This window comes from Dryobates pubescens, chromosome 15 (genome assembly GCF_014839835.1).
Source record: "Dryobates pubescens isolate bDryPub1 chromosome 15, bDryPub1.pri, whole genome shotgun sequence".
Taxonomy (NCBI): Eukaryota; Metazoa; Chordata; class Aves; order Piciformes; family Picidae; genus Dryobates; species Dryobates pubescens.
In genome coordinates, this window is record NC_071626.1 from 26337964 (window position 1) to 26356193 (window position 18230).

The 18230-nt window shown below is 47.6% G+C and overlaps 1 protein-coding gene across 16 annotated transcripts in view; it reads right to left on the reverse strand.

The window, feature by feature from the left end:
- The window catches only part of ERC1 (ELKS/RAB6-interacting/CAST family member 1), a 409085-nt gene that overhangs the window by 173952 nt on the left and 216903 nt on the right, over positions 1-18230 (reverse strand). The gene's annotated exons all lie outside the window — the stretch shown is intronic.

Here is an 18230-nt window from a genome sequence, read left to right on the forward strand (position 1 = left end):
GGCAGAAGCAGTTATGCCTGTGAGAAACTGCCAAGGTCTCTTCCTGATAGTTGCCATGTTGCTGACACTTCTTTCCTGTTACTTCAGGCCTGGTGCTCCCAACACAGCAATCAGTTATGCAGGTTGGCTTTCCACAGGCACTTTTCACCAGCAACAATCCAGACAGGGCCAAGTACCCTGCCAATACTAACAACCAGCTTTACCATTCAGCAGCTCACACAGGGTGCCAACAGCCTTTAACACTTTGCTTCAGCTGTTGCAAATTACCACATCAGGATGTTTTAAACCCTACAGGGACTATGCTGCTATCTAACCACAATGGGTCACTGCAAGGACCATCAGAATGAGATCCAAGGCTGACAATACAGCTGTGCAAATGTTGTGATGTGAGCAGAAGAAACAGGTATCTGTCATTGTTATGGGCTTTGTGGGCTTGAGTGGGTTTTCTGGAAGGTTTGCATGTGTGGGGTTTGGTTTGGTTTGGTTTGTTTGTTAGGGGCTGACTGGGGAAATGGTGCTTCAAAAACATTTCTTCTTCACACATAAATCAATAGCATGGCTCAGTACTCTCAAACTGATGTGAGAAAACCCAGTGGCAGTTCCAGCTAACTCTACTATCAATACAAAGCTTTAACCCTTGTTATTCCCTTGATACAGCACTATCTCTCTGAACTCTCCTTGCCAGTGTCAGTCCTGTCATCATCATTGTACTAATATATCACAGTAGTTGCAAGACCTATGTTTCTTTGCTCATTTTCAATCATTCAGCAAAAATTGAGCAACATAAGCAGCACACATGGACACATGTGGACAGCCAACTAGAAAAGTTCACTTCTCTTCTCCACCCTCTTTTACATAGCCCAAATGACAAAACCTCCTTGTGACACAGCACCACTGGGGAAATGTGTGCTCAGGAGATGATGACATTGAATCCCTCTGATGATCACAGAATGTTAGGGGTTGGAAGGGACCTCTGGAGATCAAGTCCAACCCCCTGCCAGAGCAGGACCAGAGAATCCAGCACAGGTCACACAGGAACACATCCAGACAGGGCTGGAAAGGCTCCAGAGAAGGAGACTCCACAACCTCTCTGGACAGCCTGCTCCAGGGCTCTGGGACCCTCACAGTGAAGAAGTTCCTCCTCATGTTGAGGTGGAACCTCCTGTGCTGCAGTTTCCATCCCTTGCCCCTTGTCCTATCCCAGGGCACAAGCAAGCAGAGACTGTCCCTGCCCCTTCCTTCCTGACCCCCAGCCTTCAGACAATTACAGACATGATCAGATCCCCTCTCAGTCTTGTTTCCAGACTAAGAATTCCTTCAATCACCTCTGGTCTCATACACTCATTTTACTCTCTGATGCCTCTTTTCTTGATTTTCATCCCAGCAGAGCAGCTATTGTGTTTGTACCAGGAACTGCTTCCTTTAAAGCAGACATCAGTTCTGGAGAAAATTGCAATAGGTTAGAGAGATGCAAACCACAACTCATTTCACTTAAGGTAAAACATCCCCAACACTATTACTTTCACTCTGTGCAGGCATTACACATCATAGAATGGTTTGGGTTGGAATTGACCTCAAACTGGTCCAACCCCCTCTGCAGTCAGCAGGGACATCCTCAACTAATTCAGGATGCCCAGAGCCCTGCTGAGCATCACCTTGAATACCTCCAGGGAAGGGGCCCCAACCACCTCCCTAGGCAGCCTGTTCCAGTGTTCCACCACCCTCAGGGTGCAGAACCTGTTCCCAGCATCCAATCTCAATCTGCTCTGCTCTAGTTTTGAGCCATTGCCCCTGGTCCTGTCACTGCAGACAGCAATAAGGTCACCCCTGAGTCTCCTCTTCTCCAGGCTAAACAACCCCAGCTCCCTCAGCCTCTCCTCACAGGGCTGTGCTCCAGACCCCTCCCCAGCTTTGTTGCCCTTCTCTGGACACCTTCCAGCAGCTCAACATCTTTCCTAAACTGAGGAGCCCAGAACTGGACACAGATAGAATGATCTCCCTGCTCCTGCTGGCCATCTATTCCTGATCCAGGCCAGGATGCCATTGGCCTTCTTGGCCACCTGGGCACACTACTGGCTCATGTTCAGCCTGCTATCAACCAACACCCCCAGGTCCCTCTCTGCCTGGCTGCTCTCAGCCACTCTGACCCCAGCCTGTAGCACTGCATGGGGTTGTTGTGGCCAATGTGCAGAACCTGGCACTTGGATGTGTTCAAATCTCATGGACGCTGCCCATCTGCCCAGCCTGTTGAGGTCCCTCTGCAAAGCCTCTCTACTCTCCAACAGATCAACTCCTGCCCCCAGCTTGGTGTCATCTGCAAATGTACTGATGACTGACTCAATGCCCTCATCCAGATCATCAATAAAGATATTAAATAGGATGGGGCCCAGCACTGATCCCTGGGGGACACCACTAGTGCCTGGCTGCCAGCTGGCTGTGGCACCATTCACCACCACTCTCTGGGCTCAGCCTCCAGCCAGTTCCTAACCCAGCTCAGAGAGCTGCTGTCCCAGCCAGGGGCTGACAGCTTGGCCAGGAGGTTGCTGTGGGGGACGGTGTCACAGCAAACTCCTGGGCAAAACAAGAACAAGCCAGAATAGCAGTTTTCTTAATCAATGAGGCCACGGGATGAGCTGCAGCAGCTGGGCATTTTTATTCTTGGAGAGAGAGATGAGTTTGAAATAATTTTCAACACAGCAAATGAAAAAAGAAAAAGCTTGAGAGAGAGAAAGAAGAAAAGAAATCAAAGGCTAGAAAAAAATGCAAATTTATTGCCATTTCTCAGGCTCATGAAATAAGACACCAAAATGAAATGAGAGCTGTTCCTCCCTTTGAATGTACTCCTATTGTTTTGCTTAAATCTGGCCCTCGGTGCTTTCTGCTCTCAGGAGAGACCTCCTCGCAGGAACCACACCGTGTTGTCAACAGTTACATTAATCTCTCTGACAGTCTGTAGGAAAGGAGTTTGAACTCAGATACTAATCTTGGGGGAAAAAAAAAGTCATGCAAAAAACATCCAGTGGTTAAGGTTCTTGGCACACACTCAGCTACTCAGTCTTCACTGTACTTCGTTTCTGGCGTATCATAAAGGGCACCAAACCTGCTCTTTGCCAAGCAGGCAAGAGAGGACAAATAGCAGGATTCATCTTCCACCAACACCTCATGCTTCTGCAGAAAAGACTGGGTGAAAGTGTGTCTGGAGAGTAATAATCCTGATGGATCACAGAGGAATGTTAGGAGGGATGGAGTCCTCTTTCCTCTATTAGAAGCTCTAAAGCCATATAATAGCTTTCTCTCACAACAAATCTCAATTTGTAGCTGAGGCCATGCTGGGATAATTGGGGGACTGCCTAATGTCAGTTGTAAATAGTGACTTGCAGGGCGTTTTTCCACCTGCCTGCTCAAAACTGCAGGGCATTCCTACATTCCAAATGTTTCATCATTTCAAAGATGAGAAGGCAGTGGATACACCTAACCTGAACAGAACCAAACCAGAAAGGGAAAACAAACAGAATGGATGCCTAAGCGTCTATCCAGGCATATGCTTATTGCTATGGGTTTAAGATTGGATGTCTTGACCATGGGGTACAGTCCTCCAGGCACTAGACAGCCCAGGAAGTGGACACCAGAAAGTGCAATCTTTTGCTATTTCACTCCCATCAGCCTGCATCTCCCTTCCCTATACACAATGGCTGCAGAGTCAGTTTCTGCCCTTTTCTCCCTCTCTCTGCTCCCAGCTGGACCTTGTCTCTTGTGGGGGAGGTTTGTAGCCTGGCTTCAGCCTTGGCAGAGCTAATTTGTACTACATCATTCGGGCCTGGGTAGGGAGCTACTGGGGGGGTTTGAGGCCTGGGGTATTGACCTGGTTGGGGGAAAGGTTTGGAAGGTGATGGCCTTCCAGTAGTGAGGTTGTGGAGAAGCCCAGGCTGGAGAGCTGGGCTGAGGCTGAGTATGAACTGTTGGGTATTTTGGGGTATTTTGTATGGGTTTGTCCTGTTGCAAGCCTGAGTGCAGGGAAAGTGATGGAGCAGATTATCCTGGCGGCAATAACTGCGCACCTGAAGGATGGCCAAGGGCTCAGGTCCAGCCAACATGGATTTAGGAAGGGCAGGTCCTGCCTCTCCAACCTGATCTCCTTCTATGATCAGGTGACCCGTCTGGTGGATGTGGGGAGGCCTGTGGATGTAGTCTATCTGGACTTCAGCAAGGCCTTTGACACCGTCCCCCACAGTAAACTGCTGGCTAAGCTGTCAGCTCGTGGTTTGGACCACAACACTCTGTGCTGGGTTAGGAACTGGCTGGAGGGCCGAGCCCAGAGAGTGGTGGTGAATGGTGCCACATCCGGCTGGCAGCCAGGCACCAGTGGCGTCCCCCAGGGATCAGTGCTGGGCCCCATCCTCTTTAACATCTTCATTGATGATCTGGATGAGGGGGTTGAGTCAGTCATCAGCAAGTTTGCAGATGACACCAAGTTGGGAACAGATGTTGGTCAGTTAGAGGGTAGAAAGGCTCTGCAGAGGGACCTTACCGACTGGACAGATGGGCAGAGTCCAATGGGATGGCATTTAATAAGTCTAAGTGCCGGGTGCTGCACTTTGGCCACGGCAACCCCATGCAGAGCTACAGGCTGGGGTCAGAGTGGCTGAGAGCTGCCAAACGGAGAGGGACCTGGGGGTGCTGATTGACACCCGCCTAAACATGAGCCAGCAGTGTGCCCAGGTGGCCAAGAAGGCCAATGGCATCCTGGCCTGCATTAGGAATAGTGTGGCCAGCAGGAGCAGGGAGGTCATTGTGCCCCTGTACTCTGCATTGGTTAGGCCACACCTTGAGTCCTGTGTCCAGTTCTGGGCCCCTCAGTTTAGGAAGGACATCGAGACACTTGAACGTGTCCAGAGAAGGGCAACAAGGCTGGGGAGGGGCCTTGAGCACAGCCCTGTGAGGAGAGGCTGAGGGAGCTGGGGTTGTTTAGCCTGGAGAAGAGAAGGATCAGAGGCGACCTCATTGCCCTCTACAACTACCTGAAGGGTGATTGTAGCCAGGTGGGGGTTGGTCTCTTCTCCCAGGCAACCAGCACCAGAACAAGGGGACACAGTCTCAAGTTGTGTCAGGGGAGGTTTAGACTCGAGGTGAGGAAAAAGTTCTTCACCGAGCGAGTCGTTCGTCATTGGGATGTGCTGCCCAGGGAGGTGGTGGAGTCACCGTCCCTGGAGGTGTTCAAGAGGAGATTGGACGTGGCGCTTGGTGCTATGATCTAGTTGTGAGGTCTGTTGGAACAGGTTGGACTTGATGATCCTTGGGGTCTCTTCCAACCTTAGTTACTGTGATACTGTGATACTGTGATACTGTGATACTGTGATTTTCTGTTACTCCTTTGGGGAGGGGTGAAGAGCATCAGTCTGCTCTCTAAAACCAGGACAATTATCCATTCCAAATGTCATGTCTCTTCAATCCTAGTTTCTGCACAGGTTCTTCTATAAGAAGTGCACAAGTCTTCTATAAGAAGTGCCTCTTCTGGTCAGGCACAGGGGAGCTAATGCCTTAACAATGTATTTCATGTCATAAACACTGATTATGTAGAATGACAGATTCTGGCTCTCTAAGAACTGCCATATAAAATCTAAGTACAAGGTCATACATTGATACTCAGAAATGTGTCTTCTGTTTTGGGTGGAAGAAAACAAGTATGTTCCTTCTGGAATAACACAACTGACAACTCTCATAGCTACAATCTGATTCTGAGACAATGTTCATGGTCAAAAGCATTGCTATTTTTGGTGCTGCTTCCACATGCAACTGCACACGTGAGCAACAACAAAGTTAGTCAGATCTTGCAAGCGTTCATCAGGGAAAATGGCTTTAATAAAACTGCAGACAAGTCTGGCTCCACAGTTTGCAAATAGAATCACAGAATCAACTAGGCTGGAAAAGACCTCAGAGATCATCAAGTCCAACCTATTACCTATTACCTAACACCTCCTGACAACTAAACCATGGCTCCAAGTGCCAGATCCAAGCCTTTTTTGAACACCTCCAGAGACTCCACCACCTCCCTGGGCAGCACATCCCAATGGCCAATTACTCTTTCTGGGAAGAACTTTCTCCTCACCTTGAGCCTGAACTTCCCCTGGCACAGCTTGAGATTGTGTCCTCTTGTTCTGGTGCTGGCTGCCTGGGAGAAGAGACTAACCCCCACCTGGCTACAACCTCCTTTCAGGAAGCTGCAGAGAGCAATAAGGTCTCCCCCAAGCCTCCTCTTCTCCAGGCTAAGCAACCCCAAGGGCTCACATTGCAAGAATGTTAAATCACCAAAATTTCATAAATCCAAGAAACTTAAGAAATGGAAGAGGTAAACTCTTTCAGTGGTCACCCATACTACTGTGCATTGTCTGGGCACAGCTGTTTGGAGAAACAGGGACCACACTTATGTATGGAAGATATTTTCTTGGGAAAACTGGCATCAGAAACAGCCCCAGGTAAACCTTCTTAAGGCTTAATGTGCACAAACCCTTGTCTTGATGAGCTTCCTTCAAATAAATGGAGCATTACTCTCTTGCAAAGTCCATCAGATCCACATGTGAAAGGACAAGAGATGGAAAGGATTAATATTCCTAAGAACAGGACAGCACCTGAGCAGATACTGCTGGCCTTCACTTTGCTCCTTATTTTGTAAGGTGTTTTTCCTACCTTATTGTGGTGGCTAAGGCCCGTTCTGAAAACAAAGGGGGAGGGCTTGTGGGTGCTTTGCCCTCCCTGCAGGGCATTTTCCCCCCTGGGAAACAGAGTCTGTTCCACTCCCCCCTCCCTGCCCAGCTAGGGTATAAAAGGGAAGGCACTGGGGTCATTAGTTCTCCTTTTGGCTCCTGCCTCTCCTGGATGAGAGCTACTGAGGCTGCCTTCCTGCTCTTCTGCCACGTGGCTGGGCCTGATCCTTCTCCCTGCTGCCTCCGTGCCTCTTCAGAGAGAGACTGGTTTTGTATTCTTGGTTTTTTTTCCCCCTCCCATCCATCCTTGTTCCTTGCCCTTGTGAACCTTACCTGCTATTGTTTTATATATATATATATTGTTTAAAGAAAACTCTTTACCTCTCTACTTGCAGGCTGACTCCAAATCATTGCTTGGTGGATTTGCTCCTTCCCTTTCCTTTTTTTTCCCTCTCTGTTGGGAGGGGGGAGGGGAGAGGAGGGCAGAGATTCTCAGCCTTGTCCCCATCTGAGCTCTTAACTCCCAGTTAAGGCTCAAACCACTACACTTATGGTCTTTACTTTCTGCTGATCTGTTAGCAAGGCACTTCATCCTGCAGGGGGCTTGGACTGGATGATCTTTTGAGGTCTCTTTCAGCCCCGGACATTCTGTGATTCTGTGAAAGTTGTATTTTGTGGCTTCAAGAGAGAAAAGGGAAGCCAGAAGCTCCTTTTTATGTGCATTACTGTCTTGCTGAGTTAGAAATCCAACACTGGAAGTTTTACATAAAAAGGCAATTTTGGGACATTATTATGCACTCAAGTTTGGTACTGTTCAGTGAACTGGCATTTTTTTCCCAGCCTTGTTTCTGTGATGTCAAATCACTACTGTATTAGCACTGTGAAAAGTCTTTTGGTTTTTTTCCATTAGAAAGCATCACAATTGAAGAATATCTCAGCACTGTCCATAACCACCACCTTACTTCCCAGGGACAGAACGGAGCATGACGCGAGGCTGTCTATCCATCACCCACAGGTTATCTATAAAAAAGTAGGGGTATCCAAGAATGCTCAACTCTGAGTTGTTGTTTTCCTCCAAAAAAAGGCTAAAATTCAAATTAATCCCCACCCCAAGAAACTCTCCCTTGCCTAAGCCACAAAAAGCCTAGCTAAAAGGTCATAATTTTTGGAACTTCTCCCAGGAAAGTCAGGGAAAGCTCCCTTGACAGGGAGAGTTATGACATGATAAGAACAAGAGCTAGTTTTTCTCTCAGCATCTGCCAGGGTTAAATATTTGCTTGTGTTCAGTAACTGTGCTGAGAATCACAGCCCTCCAAACAAGTACAGAAGGCAATGTTTATGAGACCTTGTGTTTTCTGTAACATGGGGTAAATGCTGGTGGAAGTTAAAATTACTCCTGGAAGATGACATCACTAACAAATCACAGGCTCACAGGATGTTAGGAGTTGGAAAGGATCTCTGGAGATCATCGAGTCCAGCCCCCCTGCCAGAGCAGGACCATAGAATTTAGTGTAGGTCACACAGGAACACATCCAGATGGGTCTTGAAAGACTCCAGAGAAGGAGACTCCACAACCTCTTTGGGCAGCCTGTTCCAGTGCTCTGGGACCCTCACAGTAAAGAAGTTCCCCCTCATGGTGAGGTGGAACCTCCTGTCCTGCAGTTCATATCCATCAGTTACGCAGTTAGGGAATGATGATGTTGCAACCAGAACTCCCAGGGCTATCAAAAATGACTTCAGGGCCCTGGGAGATCTGGTTGAGGGGTCAGGGGCACAAATAATCTTTTCATCAATACCCTTAGTTGCAGGAGGGAATACAAGAAGGAACAGGTCAGCAGCTATAGTCAACAAGTGGCTTAGAGGCTGGTGCAGTCAAAAGAATTTAAGGGTTTTCGATCTTGAAGAACTTTCTACTGCAGCAGGTCAGCTGGCAACAGATGGAGCACATCTGTCCCAGAGGAGGGGAAAGATCAAAGTGTATGAGAATGGCCTCTCCCTCAAAGGGAAAAAGATTCTAGGAAGGGAATTGGCAGCTCTCATAGATAGGGCTTTAAACTAGATTCGAAGGGGAAGGGGCTGAAACCAGTCCCCCCAGGCAGGAGTCTGGGGGTGGTAAGCTGGAGTCAGGGGTGGAACCAGCAGCCCAGCTGCAGTGCATGTACACTAATGCATGAAGTAGGGGTAACAAACAAGAGGAGCTGGAAGCCTTGTTGCAGCAGGAAAGTTATGATGCAGTTGCCATCACAGAGACATGGTGGGATGACTCACATGACTGGAGTGCTGCAATTGATGGCTACAGGCTCTTCAGGAGAGACAGGCAAGGAAGAAGGGGTGGAGGGGTGGCCCTGTACATCAGGGAGGCTCTATATGCCATTGAGCTGGAGATCAGGGACGATCAGGTTGAGTGCCGGTGGGTAAGAATTAGAGGGAAGACCGGTAGGGCAGACATCCTGGTTGGAGTCTGTTATAGACCACCCAACCAGGAGGATGTTGTTGATGAAGCATTCTATAGGCAGCTTAAGGCTGTCTCAGCATCATCTGACCTTGTCCTCATGGGCGACTTCAACCTGCCTGACATCTGCTGGGATCTCAACACAGCAGCGAGGAGACAGTCCAGGAGCTTCTTAGAGTGCATGGAGGACAGCTTCTTATCCCAGGTGCTGCGTGAGCCTACCAGGGGCAAGGCTCTGCTTGACCTCCTCTTCACCACCAGGGAAGGGCTGGTGGGGATGTGGTGGTCAGAGGGTGTTTAGGGGCCAGTGACCAGGAGAGAATTGAATTGTCAGTACTCAGCCAAGCTAAGAGGGGCAGCAAGAAGACCTCCACTCTGGACTGCCAGAGGGCAGACTGCAGGTTGCTCAAGGAACTAACTCAGAAGGTTCCTTGGGAAACAGCCCTTAGAAACAAAGGGGTCCAGGAGAGCTGGACCTGCTTCCAGGAAGAACTCTTGAAGGCTCAGAACAGGCTGTGCCAATGTGCCGGAAGATGAGCCCCGGGGCAGACAGCCTGGATGGGTGATGAGCTTCTGAAGGAACTAAGGGAAAAAAAGAGGGTGTATCATCTTTGGAAGAAAGGGGAGGCAACCCATGAAAGGTTTAAGGATGTTGCTAGGTCTTGTAGGAATAAAATTAGGGAGGCAGACAGCTGGCCTGGAGAGCTGGCAGAAGGAGCCAGGGAGCAGCATAGTTTCCCTCTGTTCCAGGAGGAGGTATTTAGAGATCTCCTCAGCTGCTCGGAGCCCCACAAGTCCATGGGACCAGATGGGATCCATCCTAGGGTGCTGAGAGAGCTGGCAGATGAGCTGCCAAGCCACTCTCCATCATTTTTCAGCAGTCCTGGCTCACTGGAGAGGTCCCAGAAGACTGGAAGCTGGCCAATGTGGTGCCCATCCACAAGAAGGGCCGGTTGGATGAACCAGGGAATAATAGGCCTGTCAGCCTGACCTCAGTGCCAGGCAGGATTATGGAGCAGGTCATCTTGAGTGCAATCACACAGCACTTACAGCATGGCCAAGGGATCAGGGCCAGCCAACATGGGTTTAGGAAGGGCAGGTCCTGCCTGACCAACCTGATCTCCTTCTATGACCAGGTGACTGCCTGGTGGATGTGGGGCAGGCTGTGGATGTAGTCTACCTGGACTTCAGCAAGGCCTTTGACACTGTCCCCCACAGCAAACTCCTGGCCAAGCTGTCCCATGGCTTGGATGGGAGCACACTGCAATGGGTTAGGAACTGGCTAGAGGCTGAGCCCAGAGTATGGTGGTGAATGGTGCCACAGCCAGCTGGCAGCCAGGCACTAGTGGTGTGCCCCATGGATCAGTGCTAGGCCCCATCCTCTTTAACATCTTCATTGATGTTCTGGATGAGGGCATTGAGTCCATCAGCAGTACATTTGCTGATGACACCAAACTGGGAGCAGGAGTTGATCTGCTGGGGGGTAGAGAGGCTCTGCAGAGGGACCTGGACAGGCTGGACAGATGGGCAGAGTCCAACGGCATGAGATTGAACACATCCAAGTGCCAGGTTCTGCACATTGGCCACAGCAACCCCAGGCAGAGCTACAGGCTGGGGTCAGAGTGGCTGAGAGCAGCCAGGCAGAGAGGGACCTGGGGGTGCTGGTCAATGGTAGGCTGAACATGAGCCTGCAGTGTGCCCAGGCAGCCAGGAGGGCCAATGGCATCCTGGCCTGCATCAGGAACAGTGTGGCCAGCAGGAGCAGGGAGGTCATTCTGCCCCTGTACACTGCACTGGTTAGGTTGCACCTTGAGTCCTGTGTCCAGTTCTGGGCCCCTCAGTTTAGGAAGGAGGTTGACTTGCTGGAGTGTGTCCAGAGAAGGGCAACAAAGTTGGTGAGGGGCTTGGAGCACAGCCCTGTGAGGAGAGGCTGAGGGAGCTGGGGCTGCTTAGCCTGGAGAAGAGAAGGCTCAGGGAAGACCTTATTGCTCTCTACAACTACCTTAAGGGAGGCTGTAGACAGGCAGAGGTTGGTCTCTTCTCCCAGGCAGCCAGCACCAGAACAAGAGGACACAGTCTTAGGCTGTGCCAGGGGAGGTTTAGGCTGGAGGTTAGGAGGAAGTTCTACACAGAGAGAGTGATTGCCCATTGGAATGGGCTGCCCAGGGAGGTGGTGGAGTCACCATCACTGGAGGTGTTCAGGAGGAGACTTGATGGGGTGCTTGGTGCCATGGGTTAGTTGATTAGGTGGTGTTGGGTGATAGGTTGGACACGATGATCTTGAGGGTCTATTCTATTCTATTCTATTCTATTCTATTCTATTCTATTCTATTCTATTCTATTCCTCCTTGACCTATCACAGGGTGCAGAGCCTGTCCCCTCCCTCTTGACCCCCAGCCCTTCGATATTTATAAACATTTATTAAATCCCCTCTCAGCCTTCTCCTCTCCAGACTAAACAGCCCCAGGGCTCTCAGCCTCTCCTCATCAGGCAGTGCTCCAGTCCTTTCAGCATCCTTGAAGCCCTCCATTGGATGCCTTTTAAAGTCTCTGCTGCATATGCATAGCTTGTTTGCTAACGAACAGCTGTCACAAAATCTCTCAGAGAAATGGCTGAAGGGTCACCCCAAACTACCTCTGTGCCTACCATCACGTTTAGCACAAATAAAATGGGAGGAATAATTTGCAAATATTTATTCCATTTCCCTTTTTATGAGCTATGACTGGTTTTTTATGGTCTGTGTAGGAGGGTTGTTCTTTTTTATGTTCCATGTGTGAGGGTTGTATTTGTTCTTACCCGCTGTAGTTTCATTAGCAAAACTCCTATGTACCAGCTGAGAGACAGAGCACAAACCTGATCCACATTATCTCTCAACTCAGAACCACAGAATCACAGACTGGTCTGGGTTGGAAAGAGCCTCTGAAACCCATCCAGTCCAACCCCCTCTCCAGTCAGCAGGGACATCCTCAGCTAGGTCAGGTTGCCCAGAGCCCTGTTGGGCCTCATCTCGAATATTTCCAGGGATGAGGCCCCAGCCACCTCCCTGGGTAACCTGTGTTTCACTTAGCAAGAAGATGGAACAATGTCAGGTTTCATCCTTTAATGATGTCTGACAAAAAAAGAAGTTATCCTCTTAAAAAATGCTAACAAATTTCTTACAAACTCAATTGCAAAGTGCATTAATATCCTTTTGGTGCTTTGTGTCATGAGTTGTGTCCTACAGGACAGAGGGAGGCTGCCCCAGAACTGCACATACCATTGTGGTGAAATTACAGCCACCCACGTATGTGGCTGACGGCACTCAGTCAGGCCCAAGGAACATGAATGCATGCACAGAGAGTCACAGGGAGGCTTGATGGAATCAAAGTCTAAAAAGTACTGGGAGAGACAGGAAAAGAACAGCTTGATCTGGGTAATTCCCAAAGAGGGGTCTGAGCTGCATGAGAAACTGCAGGTGTGACACATCAGGCTGCTCTTCACAATACATGCTGCAGAGGCAGGACTGCATTTAAGAACAGATTCCTACCAGGCTGAAATGGAGCAGCTGACAGGTTCATGGGCTTTAATATGTTGAGCTGTACTAGCCAAGGGATGAAGAAGCTGGCAGGCAGGGCTGGAATCTGATATGGCAGTGGTCTATATGGAAGAGAAATTAGACTGGATCTTAGAACCTGACATTCACTTATCCCAGGAAAACGTGGAACGTCATTGAACTGGTGTAAGCAATTTGCTTCAGACATGCTGATGTCTGGAAAGGTATGGAGCAAAACCTGCACTGAAAGCTTGGAAAGCCTTTCTTTAAAGGTCACTCTTTCTTCAAAAGCTTTGTATACACTGTCCAAAAGCAAGTTCATAGATTAATTAGGGAAGGCCAGTCTCTCTTTACTAACAGCTGGCAACCCCCCATTTTCCTCATGGCACAGCATTAGCATCAACAGATCAGATGAATATATCTTCAGCTACCCTAAGCTCAAGATCCAGTTATACCATGTTAAAAGGAAATGTTTCAGTGATTTAGGATCAGATGTACTGGGCCACACCTGGGTTTTCCTACTTTTGAATGCTGATAGTGACTGTGTGCACGTTATGGTGCCTCACAACAAATTGTTAGTGAGAAGAGAATCGACAATGTCAGTTAGAAAGGACCTGCAACAATCATCCAGCCAACTGCCTGACCAATTCAGGGCTGACTACAAGGCAAAGCACGTTGTTAATGGTGTTGTTCAAATACCTCTTAAACACTGACAGGCACTGACTGATGATTGTGGAGGTTCACTTGCTGAGAAGGTATTTGGCTATCTATTCTTCTCATTAAGCTTTGTTTGGATCCCAGAAAGAGCATGCACAAACAGAAATCACACATTTTCTAAGACTGAAAATTGAGTTCTTGCCATTAGAATGATATTGTTCCTGTTTAGTGCAATATGATAGAAGAATTCTATAATCTCAAGAACTAAACAACATATACTTGCACATATCATTCATGGATCAGGAGTTAATACATTAAATTAACTAAACTTGGGTGTCAAAAAAGAAGGAAAGATTTAACAAGCTTGCTTGGCTGTAAAGCTGTTCATTAAAGCATTCAAATATATTTTACACAGCTTGTGGACACACAGTTTGTCAGCAGCAATTAAGAGATTGATGGCTGAGTGCTGCAGTACTGATCCAACCACACACAACTCCGTGCCACCAGATACTCTGAGAATTCCTCCCCAAAACTCTGGAAGATGCTGGAGTGACAGAACAGGAAAATACGTGTGCTACCCTCCAGGTGTCAGTTGCAAGCACTGTGAAATGTTAGTCAATGTTACCTTTCTAGGACAAGACAGCCTGTCAATTCCTTTTCCCAACAGCCAAGCTTTGTGATCTGAAGGGAAAAAACTCTTCAGCTGGAGCCCAGCAGCTTGGGTTTTTTTATCATGCTTACAGACCAGACACTCGTTAACCTCTCGGAACTCTGGAGAGTTGTGGTTTAAGGGAATCCAGGAGGAAAAGACAGATTTGGAAAGCCATTTATCCATCTGACTAGAATTGAGACATTATGGTTTTCATTCTTCCCCCACTCCCCAAAATACCGAATTTCCATCATCAGAGCTCTCTGAATAAACGAACTTCTTGTTACTGGACTCAGGAAGAAAGAAACCACATGCCTGCTAGGGACAGAGAGAGGAGGAGGAGAGTATGTGCTTGGAAGCGTGTTTATTTGACTGGATTGCAGACAGGCAACCAAGGAACATGCAGATCATATATTTTAAAGCATTTCAGAATGCCTTATTATTAATTCCAGCCAAAACCACCAAGACCAAAATTATCCAAAATTGGTGCTTGTGTGTCCTGACCCCAAAGCCAACAATGGCTACAGAAAAAATAAAAGAGGACTTGAAAAAAGTCTGCATTCCTCTCAAGTTGAATTTGTTGTCCTCTTTTTCAATGGATTAGAAGGCAATGCCCTGCAGAGTCTCTGCAGAAGGCAGCTCCCCATGACCAACACACTGAAATGTGCTCCCGGGGAAGAGTTTACTTCCAGGAAACCAAAATGTTGCAGTCCTTGGGAGAGGGGCAGGCTGTAAGCAGAGGGCTCTTCTAAAGGAAGGAGTTTTTATTGAAGCTGTCACTTGTCATTAAACACTCCATATTTTACCTCAGCCTGATATTTTCATTAGAGCATACAGCCTTTTTTTCATCTGGGAATGAAAGCATTCCCTTCAGCCTTGTGTTGGGTATGGGGAAAGCCTCTCTGCAGTCAAGCCCACCCAAACGGGACAATTAGGTTCACAAAAGCAGGAAAGGCACTAGGGAAAATCAAGGAATATTAATACCAGGATAACTTACACATTTCAGCATTGGCTATCACTTCCCACTTCAGTCTGAAGTTCTTACATGCATTGAACCATGTCTACTTTTAATCTCAGAAATACTTGCATGTAATTATACAGAAAGCAAGAAACATGAGTGCAGAATGAAACACAACACAGGCAAGGTGGAAAAAGGGATGTACTGCTGTACAGAGACACATGCTACTGGAAAAATGAAGCAAAAAGGTAGAGATAAGAAAAATAAGCACTGTAACATCTTTCTTCACAGTTTTAGCTCTTCTATTGGAACACCAACCTCCAAGAAAGTAAAAAGAGAGAAAAATATCCCACAATTTGGCTTGCTCAAAAGAGACAATTGTTATTTCTTTCTTGTTCCTATACCTAAGTTGGTTATTCTGCAATTAAAAAAGAGGAAATATTCACAGTCAAATTATGCTAGCTAGCTATGAGCTCTCCATTGCTAGAAGACTTTGCAAGTAAAGAATTGGTTACAACATGGCAAGGACAGCTACGTGTCCTTAATGAACTCTGATACAGAGCAGCACCATCTTTTGCCACCTGATTTCTGAGCAAAAGCTGCCTCACTGCTGCCAGCAAAGCTCTACAGTCACTGAATCACAGAATTGTCAGGGCTGGAAGGGACCTCAAGGATCATCCAGTTCCAACTTTCCTGCCATGGGCAGGGACACCTCACACTACAGCAGGTTACCCAGAGCCACATCCAGCCTGGCCCTAAAAAGCTCCAGGATGAAGCTTCCACCACCTCCCTGGCAACCTGTGCCAGTCTCTCACCACCCTCATGGGGAACAACTTCTTCCTAACATCCAATCTGAATCTACCCATTGCTAGTTTTGTTCTATTCCCCCTAGTCCTATCACTACCTGACATCTCAAACAGTCCATCAGCAGCTTTCTTGTAGCCTCCCTTAGATAGTGGAAGGCCACAAGAAGGTCTCAGAGCCTTCTCTTCTCCAGACTGAACAGCCCCAACTCTCTCAGTCTGTGCTCATAGCAGAGCAGCTCCAGCCCTCTGCTCATCCTCGTGGCCCTTCTCTGGACACCTTCCAGCACCTCCAGATCTTCCTTGTAATAATAATGCCAACACTCTGAAGTGTCAGAAACCAGTGTTAAATAGTTTTACCAGGACTCACATATATCAATAACTACAACCTCACCATCTGCCCACTGCTCTGTATAGATGCACAGGCACATTATGCAACTTACCATTTCTTAAAACAATAAATAATCCAAGCAAACACAACACAGCAAACCCCCTCCCAAAAAACCCAAACCCAAGAAAAGTCATTTTAGTATGCAAAATGAAGCTGAGAGAGAACAGATTCCAGGCTTTCCCTTTGGATTCCATTTGTGTGAAAGAACCAGAAAATGGCAAGGCCAGGGCAAAAGGAAAGCCACACCTTTGAACATCTGAGAGTGCTACATAAACCCAAGAGAGATGGTCTTGTGGAACTGCATCACTGGATCACTACCCCATAGCTGCAAAGCCAATGTCCAGGACCTTTTCAAATTTACCTATTTAAAATACAGATTTTCTCCAATGCAGACTGGAAATCAAAACAAATATTGTGTTAGCGTTAGGAATTCTTAAAGACATTTCCCCAGCACAGGGAGGATTGTGTTATTTAAACTGAAGCTGCCACATAACAAGAGCCTTGTAGATTGCCAAGGCATTACAGCCACAAAAGCCATTTGCAGTTGCAGAAGTCCCACATCTCTCTCCTTCTGTACAAGTCTGCAGTTACGAAATCATTTTCAGGCACTTGGAACTTAACTGTTTCAGTGCCCTGCACATACAGGACTGGAATTGAAGGAGAAAAACCACAAAAGAGTGCATCTGAGAGCATTCCACACAGGCACATGCTTCTGTGGTCCTTTCAAAAGTTCTTCAAGAGTTGAAACCATCCCCCTGGAATTCCACAAACAGAACAGGGAAGCCATCTGTTTAAATTGAGGAGGCCATTTATCTCTCCCACTAAATTATTAGAATTATTAGGATTTATTTTGTCTCTTTGCTGTTGATGCATTAAGATACATAGCTACTAACAGGCAAGAGGATTTAACCTAGCATAGCAAACACTGGCTGCCCCTCTACAGATTAAAACAAAAAAGAATTTAAAAAGACCTAGAGGGCAGATTCCTGTCATAGAATCATAGAATTGTTAGGGTTGGAAAGGACCTCAAGGATCATCCAGGTCCAACCCCTCTGCCAGGGACACCTCACACTACAGCAGGTTGCTCAGAACCACATCCAGCCTGGCATTAAAAGCCTCCAGGGATGAGGCTTCCACCGCCTCCCTGGGCAACCTGTGCCAGTCTCTCACCACCCTCATGGGGATGAACTTCTTCCTAACATCCAATCAAAATCTACCCATTTCTTTTTTTGTTCCATCCCCCCAGTCCTATCACTCCCTGACACCCTAAAAAGTCCCTCCCCTCTTGTAGCCCCCTGCAGATACTGGAAGGCCATGAGAAGCTCTCCTCAGAGCCTTCTCTTCTCCATACTGAAGAACCCCAACTCCCTCAGTCTGTCCCCATAGGAGAGGTGCTCCAGCCCTCTGCTCATCCTTGCAGCCCTTCTCTGGACTTTCTCTAGCATGACCAGATCCCTCCTGTAATAGGGGCTCCAGAGCTGGACACACTAGTCCAGGTGGGGCCTCACCATAGAGGAGTAGAGGGAGAGAATCACCTCCCGTGTCACCATGTTTACTTTTGTAACTTAAAGAAACCACAGGCAAAAGATCAAACATCTCCTCACTTAGTGTCATGGTATCCTTGCCTTATTTCATGGCAATAGCTTAATGTTTCCATACCAGCACTTGAAAACGTAGCATATGATAAACCAGCTCCAGCTAATATCAACATGCAGCACATTGAGAAATAGATGGATGCCTTTCAAACCAGTGACTTTTAAACACCTGGGCAGATTTGAGGTAACCAGAAAATTCTGTGGGGCAGCAGCATGTTAGCATTTCAGAACTAAAGCAAACTGACTTGCAAGCATGTCAAGAATTCATGAGCTAGAGCAGGGTGCCCCTGTCAAAGAAGGAGTGCAGACAGCAAACACGGCCCTCCAGCCACCTCACAATAATGCCATCGTATTACAAGGATACTTACTTGGTCATCTTTCATTTACTGAAGAAAAGGCACCAATATAGCTTAAAACTGGCAGGGAAAACACATCAAGTAGCTAAAGTAAAAGGCTGTTAGAAAAGCAGTGTAAGGAAGAAATGCCACATGG